At 37.7% G+C, this 9947-nt stretch overlaps 1 long non-coding RNA gene across 5 annotated transcripts; it reads right to left on the bottom strand.

Moving 5' to 3' along the window:
- Positions 1-5699: 5699 nt before the first annotated feature.
- LOC110937819 lies at positions 5700-8830 on the bottom strand. Of its 5 annotated transcripts, XR_004890809.1 has the most exons (6): positions 8520-8830; positions 8373-8419; positions 7498-7929; positions 7220-7266; positions 6678-6896; positions 5700-6365 (listed from the first exon to the last, which is right to left on the bottom strand). It is a non-coding gene; the product is annotated as an uncharacterized LOC110937819 (long non-coding RNA). The 5 variants fall into 5 exon arrangements; XR_004890806.1 differs by having other exon boundaries at positions 7220-7929; XR_004890807.1 differs by lacking the exon at positions 7220-7266.
- Positions 8831-9947: the final 1117 nt, after the last annotated feature.

The raw sequence follows: 9947 nt of genomic DNA, 5'->3' as shown, positions 1-9947 counted from the left end.
TTTAATTTATAATTTATAATTTATAATTTATAATTTATAATTCAAATTTTTATAAACAAAATTTTTGTATTATTTTTAGGTTCTCTAAATACAAACCAAGAAAAACACAAAAAAAATGGTTTTATAAGGTGCGTAGGGATCCCTACGTATCGTATGTGAACCAAATGACAATAAAGCCCCTCCTTTTGGCTTCCTTTAGCCTCAGAACAAGGGTAAAAAGGTAAAATGACAAAAATCAAGGCAGCGTATTGATCAATACGCATCGTATGTCAAAGGCGGACAATTTTCCCCCCAAATTAAAGTTTGAAAATATAAATATGTTAAATTACCATTTTGCCCTTCTGCTAGGGCTATACGGGGCTGAATATAAGGGCAAAAAGGTCATTTTCGGACCTTTATATACGCTCCATATGGAGCTCTACGATACGTATATAAAGGTCATCATAATGACCTTTATACCCTTCTACCCATGCTTCGTATAGGCTATACAGAAGGGTATAAAGGTCATTGTGATGACCTTTTATATACGTATCGTAGAGCTCAATACGGAGCGTATATAAAGGTCGACAATGACCTTTTTGCCCTTATATTAAGCCCCGTATATAGCACTGGTAGAAGGGCTAAACTGTAATTTCAAAAGAAATAGACTTTTGCATACGCTACGTATGGACCTCTACGATGCGTATAGGTTCTGATTTAAATCAGGAAACCCCCACGCATCTCTGTTCTTCCCCAAATTACACAAACAAAACCTCTACGAACCCCTACGAAGGCGACTACGTATTTCCGATCGTATACACTCGAATTCGAAGTATAAACGAGGTATATACTCAACCTATTTAACTAATTTTGATTTTTTTAGTATTTTATCCGTAAATTAGGGCTTATCATAGGTATATTAGGGTTTACAGTGAATTAGGGGTGTTTGTTTGATTTGTTTGATTAGGGTTAAAAGTGAATTAGGGGTGTTTGTTTGATTTGTTTGATTAGGGTTTACAGTGAATTAGGGCTTATCATAGGTAAATTAGGGTTTACAGTGAATTAGGGGTATTTGTCGATTTGTTTTCCTTTTGTATGTGAATCGTAAACGATTGACTATGAATCATGTACACTCGTAGCACATTTGTTTTCTTTTTGTATGTGAATCGTAGAATATTTGTTTTCTTTTATTTTTCTGGTAGTTATCTTTTGGAGATTATGAAATTATCTTTTATTTTTCGGGTCGGAAGGGGTTCGGGTCAGAACGGGTTTCGGGTCGGGTCGGTTAAAAAAATGATTTTTTTGCAACACAACAATCGGGTCGGTTCGATTCGAAACGGTTCGCGTCGAAACGGTACGCGTCGAAACTGTTCGAATCGAAACGGTATCGGTCGAAACAGTTCGATTCGAAACGGTACTGGTCGAAATGGTACGGGTCAGTTCGCGTCGAAACGGTACTGATCGAAATGGTACGGGTCGAAACGGTGCGAAACTCGTCCCGACCCGAAACCTGCCCCGTTTCTTTAAGACACTAACCCACATCAACCCATTTCTTTAATGTTGTCGACCCGAAACACGTTCTGACCCGGGCCCGTTCTGACCCGGACCCGTTCCGACCCGGACTCGTTCTGATTATAACAGTTACAACTAAGTACATAACTAGTCTAATAACATTTAAAATGTCTTTATGCTTTCACTTGTGCCATGGTTTTGCTGTGTAAACAGAAAATATATATTTTTAAACAGAAAATATATATTTTTTTAAACTTAAACTTAAATTGTTTTTTTTAAACAGAAAAATGGAGGAAATGGATTTAGAAGGAGATATTCCGGAGCAGCCGCAGCGGAAACGGCGGGCGCGTCCACCGCCGGATCCTCTAGAGAATCACCCGTATTTGGAGTTTCCTCCGGAGTCCGAGGCTGCTCTCCGTTGCGAGAAGCTTCGGAAGATGCATATTGGTGAACATTTTGCGGTTTCGTGGAAAACCCTCCGGAAGCTTGAGGTTGAAGATTGGGTGCGGGGGTTTGTTCCCGTTGATTCACCGTGGGATCGTCTGTTTGAGCTCTCGTTTACGCCGACCTACAGGGAGATACTAGTCGAGTTTCTGTCGTCGTTCGAGTTTCATCCTCGTCGGCCAAATGAGGTTGTGGACCCCGCGCAGCCCCCTCCCCCGCCCGAGGTTTCTTTTCGCATGGCTGGCCAGGCGCGCGAAATGTCACTTGCACAGTTGCGGTGCATAGCGGTTTGTATACGGAGGCTGAGATCGCTACGGATCTTTATACGAAGGTACGTTTAACACAAATTTTGTATTGTTATTATTATTATTTTTAGTATATAACATTTAAGATTTAATATTAATTTAACGTTTAATAAACATTCGTGTAAACAGGGGCTCGTAATGGTTGATAAACCCACGCTATTAGGGTTTTGGGATCTGATCGCGGACATCGGTCATTGGGACCACCACCAATCCAAGGGGAGGAGTACGCTGATTGCGGATCCGCTCTTCAGGTACGTTAGTTATTAGACAGTTTTTTTTAAACAGATTTTTTTTATAACAAAATTTCTTTTTTGAATTATTTAGTTGATTTTTGTCAATTTTTGAAACATCAGGGACCATTTTTGTAAAAAATAGAAATTAGGGAACAAAGTGTAAATATATCAAACCGTCAGCCGTTTTTGTAAAAAATTGAACGACGTCTAAACCGTCAGCCGTTTGGGGCTGCGTTTGCAGCCGTAAACCGGTGTTTAAACGGCTGCAAACACAGCCCCAAAGGGCAGCGATTTCGCAGGCGTTTGGGGCTGCGTTTGCAGCCGTTTTAATGCCCGGTTACGGCTGCAAATGCCGCCGCAGACGGCAGCGAAAACGCCGCCGTTTGGGGCTGCGTTGCAGCCGTTTAAACGCCCGTTTACGACTGCAAACGCAGCCGCAAACGGCTGCGAAATCGCTGCGGTTTGCGGCTGCGTTTGCAGCCGTTTAAACGCCCGTTAGGGACCTACGCGACGATCTTAGTTTCGACGCTCGTAAGGCACGTACGATCCTAACGAGCGTCGAAACTAAGTTCGTCATTAAAATAAATATTTTTTTATTATTTAGTCGAAGTCGAACCGTAAGGCGCGTAGGTCCCTAACGAACGTCGAAACTAAGTTCGTCGTTTTATATTTTAACGACGAACTTAGTTTCGACGCTCGTTAGGGACCTACGCGCCTTACGGATCGACTTCGACTAAATAATAAAAAAAATATATATTTTAAAGACGAACTTAGTTTCGACGCTCGTTAGGACCGTACGCGCCTTACGAGCGTCGAAACTAAGTTCGTCGTTAAAATATATATTTTTTTATTATTTAGTCGAAGTCAAACCGTAAGGCGCGTAGGTCTCTAACGAGCGTCGAAACTAAGTTCGTCGTTTTATATTTTAACGACGAACTTAGTTTCGACACTCGTTAGGGACCTACGCGCCTTACGGATCGACTTCGACTAAATAATAAAAAAAGTATAATTTAACGACTATCTTAGTTTTGACGCTCGTAAAGCGCGTAGGTCCGTTCGAGCGTCGAAACTAAGTTCGTGGTTAAAATATATATTTTTTTATTATTTAGTCGAAGTCGAACCGTAAGGCGCGTAGGTCTCTAACGAGCGTCGAAACTAAGTTCGTCGTTTTATATTTTAACGACGAACTTAGTTTCGACGCTAGTTAGGGACCACTTGTGTCAATTTTTGAAACATCAGGGACCATTTTTGTAAAAAAATTGAAACTTCAGGGACCAAAGTGTAAATATATCTAAAAATGGACCATTTGTGTCAATTTTTGAAACTCCAAGGACCATTTAAACCAAATTTCTTTTTAAACAGAAATTTTTTTTAAACATATTTTTTTTTTAGTTTTTTAGTCGAAGTCGAACCGTAACCGGCGTTTGAACGACGTCTAAACCGTCAGCCGTTTGGGGCTGCATTTGCAGCCGTAAACCGGCGTTTAAACGGCTGCAAACGCAGCCGCAAACGGCAGCGATTTCGCAGCCGTTTGGTGCTGCGTTTGCAGCCGTTTAAACGCCCGGTTACGGCTGCAAATGCCGCCGCAGACGGCAGCGAAAACGCAGCCGTTTGCGGCTGCGTTTGCAGCCGTTTAAACGCCCGTTAGGGACCTACGCGACGATCTCAGTTTTGACGCTCGTAAGGCGCGTACGGTCCTAACGAGCGTCGAAACTAAGTTCGTCATTAAAATATATATTTTTTTTATTATTTAGTCGAAGTCGAACCGTAAGGCGCGTAGGTCCCTAACGAGCGTCGAAACTAAGTTCGTCGTTTTATATTTTAACGACGAACTTAGTTTCGACGCTCGTTAGGGACCTACGCGCCTTACTGATCGACTTCGACTAAATAATAAAAAAATTATAATTTAACGACGATCTTAGTTTTGACGCTCGTAAAGCGCGTAGGTCCGTTCGAGCGTCGAAACTAAGTTCGTCGTTAAAATATATATTTTTTTATTATTTAGTCGAAGTCGAACCGTAAGGCGCGTAGGTCCCTAACGAGCGTCGAAACTAAGTTCGTCGTTTTATATTTTAACGACGAACTTAGTTTCGACGCTCGTTAGGGACCTACGCGCCTTACGGATCGACTTCGACTAAATAAGAAAAAAAGTATAATTTAACGACGATCTTAGTTTTCACGCTCGTAAAGCGCGTAGGTCCGTTCGAGCGTCGAAACTAAGTTCGTCGTTAAAATATATATTTTTTTATTATTTAGTCGAAATCGAACCGTAAGGCGCGTAGGTCCCTAACGAGCGTCGAAACTAAGTTCGTTGTTTTATATTTTAACGACGAACTTAGTTTCGACGCTCGTTAGGGACCTACGCGCTGGATGTTGAAGAACATGAAGGCTGGTTTTGCAGGGATGATGAACAAGTGAGCTTGAATTTTGATCCTTGTTATGTTTGTGGATTGGGTTCAATTGCTTGGATTTTTGCTGGAATTTTGATAAATGAGTTAACTTATCCAACCCGAATGAATGAATGAATGAAGAAAGTAACAGATTATAACAGTTTGATATATGTTGATATTTTATCATCTGTTATAATTACCTTACCTTGATTATTGTTATATTCAAAAGCTAGCATTTTTTCACGAAAGTATGAAATGAGGAAACAATATATCATGTTGAGCATCACGAATCATGATTATTATGGTGTACTAAATTAGAGAATTCTTTCTAGCCCCAGATGCTAACTTGCAATAACTTGGTATAGCTATCACTAAAGTTTTTTATTCTAACCAAAAAAATAAAAAAATAATAGGGTTTGATTAAGTCTTATGATTTATATTTAAGTTGCACAAACAAAGAATACAGTGTAGCACACTTGAAGGTGTTGTGAAAAAGTGCCGTTTCTTATGCTCTTAACCACCACCTGAGCCTTGATGATTTAACTTAAAAAATGATGAGGAAATATAAAAGTCACAATGGAAGCTTTCTTGAATGCTCTTCATGAAGTTACTAGTGGGAATGCCCGCGCGTTGCCGCGGGTAGATTCTAATTGCAACGTAAGTACCCCTTCTTTTTTTAATCTAATTTCAGAGATTTTACTCCCATATCACAAAATTACCTCTATTTTCACAAAAAAAAATCATTTTTTGTGATTGATTTGTTTGAGAATCGAATTTTCCAAACACTAAAGTAACTGATCCATCTAATTAGTCTGGTTTCAAAAAGCAAAGGCACATCCAGGCACCACCTCCTTCAAACTGTTTATTACAACTAATGATCTGTTTTATTACATCCATGCTTCTTAAAAACACACATCCGAACACTACAACTAATGAAATACAAGAGCATATATGATTAGTGAAGAAAACCAACCTGGACATAATTGAGCTGTTGATAAACTTTTGCAAATTCGTCAATGAATCTATGAAAGTAACATCTGTTAAATATATGTTGAACATTTGTGTGGCATTCTATTTCCATCTGATGTTGAGCTGAGATATGATCATGTCGAATGTCGATGATCAACACTACACACCACCATTAATTTCCTTAGAGCTGCTATCAGCAATGCTACTAACGACAACTAATTTTGTTCTGCTCAAGTAGCACCGCCTTTCGTCGCTGCATTTTCACCACTCCACATTCCATAGCCACCACCTCTCGTTAGCATCACCATCCCTATCGTCATACCTCTCAATTTTCCCTCTCGATCCCCACCCGATTTCTCTCTCTGTCTCTTTGGTTCCCGGTTTTCTCTCTCTATAACCCTCTTAGAAGTTGATTACTAAGAGCGTTGCACCAGAAATAGCTATAAAGCTCAACTGCAACTTGCCCGTGTTGTAGCTAATTCATGGGGCCACGTTGACAGCCTCTTCACTATTGAACCCAGCATGGTATGCCCCTGGAAAATTACAATCAATGCTCCAGTATGCTTGCTTAGAAGCACGATAAATTGGCGCTCCCTCATATTTTAGAATTGTAGGGGACAGTTGCGTAACATGTCACAACACACGCAACTTGTGTTAAGCTAAACTAACAAAAATAAAATATATAAAAACAATGCCAGGATACGTTTTTAATGTATATATGGCATCTAGCGGTAGCTTGGATGTGGTGAAAGTGATTATGTAATACTTAAATAACAAAATAAAAATGTAAGAACAAATGATTGACGGTTAAAAGAACATGGGAGATGATGAGTTTAAGTTCTTACATGTTATGCAATTGTGGCTCTTTCGGGCCGATCTTAAGAACTGCATGCCACTTGGCAAACCAGGAACCGGCTGAGTAGTATTTAGCACGTCGCTGGGCAAGACCATCTAGACATGGGGCGGTGGTCTCACCATTGGTTCAGCAAGTTCGATTGTACCCTTGTCAACCTTTATACCAAAGAAGATTCCAACTTCCTTCATAACATCCATACTTGGCTTACCTGTAATCAATTTGTTAACGTTAAATCTAAAATTAAAAATTTGAAAGCCAGTTGACACATTTAAAAGCAATGAAAGATGATTATAATTTATAAAATGAATCACTTCTCATATATTGCTTCCCATATACCGGTTGCCTTTTATCGAATACACACATTTTTCTTAGCCATATTAATGACAAAAAATAGTATTTAGTACACATGTTGAATAAGATAGTACGAGTTCATATTTTGGAAACAAAAGGTATGCTAACTATGGATCGTTAAAAGAGAACAATGCGTTGCAATTTTTTTTGCAGTTTGCGTAACTTCATATAATATAGTACCTGTAGTTGTCTTCTGGTAGAGAGTTTCCTCAAAAAGAATGACTCCACTTAGGTATTAGAGAGCACCAGGAGTGCAACAAGAATGTCAATATCAACATATCAATTACAAGTATTTTTATTCAAGTGAGATAATTCAAAAGGTAAGAATTATGTTTTTTGTTTACTTATAGGAGGTTTTATTACTAACAGCAATCAAACTGAACTAATAAGGCCAATTAACTTTAAATCATATCATTTCAGTCATCACCAACAACATAAAAAGCCTGATCAATCAATACCTCTAAGAAGAAAGTGAAGAACCGACAAAGTGTGTGCCACGCGTCAAATAACGCCGCCCTTTCACGCCCCCTCCCACTCCTCCAGCTTTTTGCACCACGCGACTATTCAGACACGTGCTGGTGTAGCGTCCACGTGTTGCACAACGGCCACTTTTCATGCCCCCCACTCCGTATAGTGTAACAATAATGCAATGACAAAATGAAAAAGTAGCTTCAGTCACCAGACACGAGCTCAGCATCATTAATGAATGAACCATCAGTATTCAAAACCATGTAAAAAAAAAAAAAAACTAACTGATGATAATTCATTTAACCAAAACCTGTATATTAACGATTACCAATTGTAATTGTTATTAATCCATTATTGCTGCCAATATCAAGACACTCTTTCCCTTCAAACCATTCCTTCTTCATGACTTTAATCCTGATGAACTGAAGAATAAATTAAAAGTAAACACAAAATCAATCTCCATTGGAGACAAAAATTCAAATTCAGCAATGAGCCTGACTTATGCTTGAATCAAAATGAATTGTTTTCATCTGCATAATCTAGTAAAAAACCTAAAACCTAGCCCTAATACTCTAACCTAACGATCTCTCAGCAACTACATATACTAATCATAACTCCTAATATACATAAAAATCATATAATTATACAATATATATGTTCTTAAAACCCTAGCTTCACATAAACACTTAAAAACTAAATAAAAATAAAATACACTATTACAGTAAAATCAATTGTTTCAAGAACAGCTTCTGTAGGAGGCCCCTACTGTTCACCCTTGTATACTAAGGAGTCAAAATTCATTAATTAATAATATAAGTAAAATATGATTGCCAATCAAGAAACGTGGAAATCTCAAAAATCTTACAAATGCTCTCGTGCCTAGTATAGATCTTCAAGATATGCACCTGCAATCTACAAAAAAAGTGCATGTGTTTTGGGTCAAATTAGGTCGTATTATTGAAGAATAATCATGGAAAAGAGTTAAAGATTACTTGTAAGCAGAAGTTGCTACCTCGAACAAAAACCCGAGTGGGACATATGATCTTTGATTGGGGGAAGATGATATTCATCGACATTGATAGAAGCTTTAAGAATTAAAAATCAGGTTATAAGGTAGATGGGGAGGGCGAATACCAAAAGATCGCATTCAATTTCAATCGATGATGGAAAATGAAGGAACAGTAGGAGTGAAATCCCTAGGCTACCCCTTGTAGCGTCTTAAAATACCAAACTCTTTTTTATTTTCTCTGCTTATAAAGTGTTGTATATGCTGCTTCCAATGTTGTACATGATGTAAAATTACATCCCTATCCATCACTTCTCCTTTTTATAGTATTATAGATTCCTGCTTTTGGTGCTTCAACAGACGAAAACTGTAACACCCCAACCCCGCTAGGGCTGACGTGTCACTCTTACAGATATCAAAACTAAAAACCAATCCATAACATTAAATAAAAGATCCTAATTACATTTATTACATTATTGAAATAAATAATCTTGGTCAGCAACTTCCTAACGCTCCTCACTGAAATCCCACATCATCCCGTAATACCTGTAAAACAAATAAAAAAAACACAAAAAGAAAATACGGTTGAGCCAAAAATTGCTCAGTAACGGAGAAATCAACAGTACAAGTAAAGTCATATCAGCGGAAGCAAAACACAACAGAACAGAACTGAACTGAGACTGAACTGAACTGAAACGGTCATTGACACGATTACTGAAAACAAATGGAGGCACATGACTGATGCAAAAACTGATACACGAACCGATCTGAAATTTTAACGGAAACTGATACGGAAACAAAAGGTAGATGTATACATAACTGCTACCGAACCCAACACAGACCGATGTAGAAACTAGAAACTGATACATCGTTGACCATGATGTCAAAAGCATTTTATCTTGTATAAACGGACTTGTTTTAAAACATCCTTTAAATAATCTAGTATTCATACAACAATAAAATTTCTAACCTATCGTTTGCAAATGAAACGTTTGAACAAATAAAAAAAACTAATAACTATAGAATAGTTTAAACAACGTTTAATAATGCTATCATTTTTTAAACAAGATACGTGGCAAAGCTATTTTCTTATATTGAACGTTTGAACTTCATCAAAATAAAATAGGTTATCATATTCATAGCAAATCATCATTGGACAAAAAGAACTAATTTTCTAACTTTGAAAAGTTATATTAAAAAAATAGAATAATTTAAATAATCTGGATTTCCGAATCAAACACTTTCGACCATTCCATAAAACGACATGGGAAACATAAACAAAACAAATGGCTAAGCCAAAACATTTTAAATACTATTTAAAATCCCATGATCTTTAAAAGAAAAGAATTGTCGAACTATTATCTTTAAATACAAGCTTAGATTCATATTAATATCTTTTAATTAATCAAATTCCATAAGTTATTATTTAATTAA

Source organism: Helianthus annuus, chromosome 4 (assembly GCF_002127325.2).
Source record: "Helianthus annuus cultivar XRQ/B chromosome 4, HanXRQr2.0-SUNRISE, whole genome shotgun sequence".
Classification (NCBI taxonomy): domain Eukaryota; kingdom Viridiplantae; phylum Streptophyta; class Magnoliopsida; order Asterales; family Asteraceae; genus Helianthus; species Helianthus annuus.
Note: the sequence above shows the minus strand (reverse complement) of the source record. Positions and strands in the feature narration are given on the sequence as shown.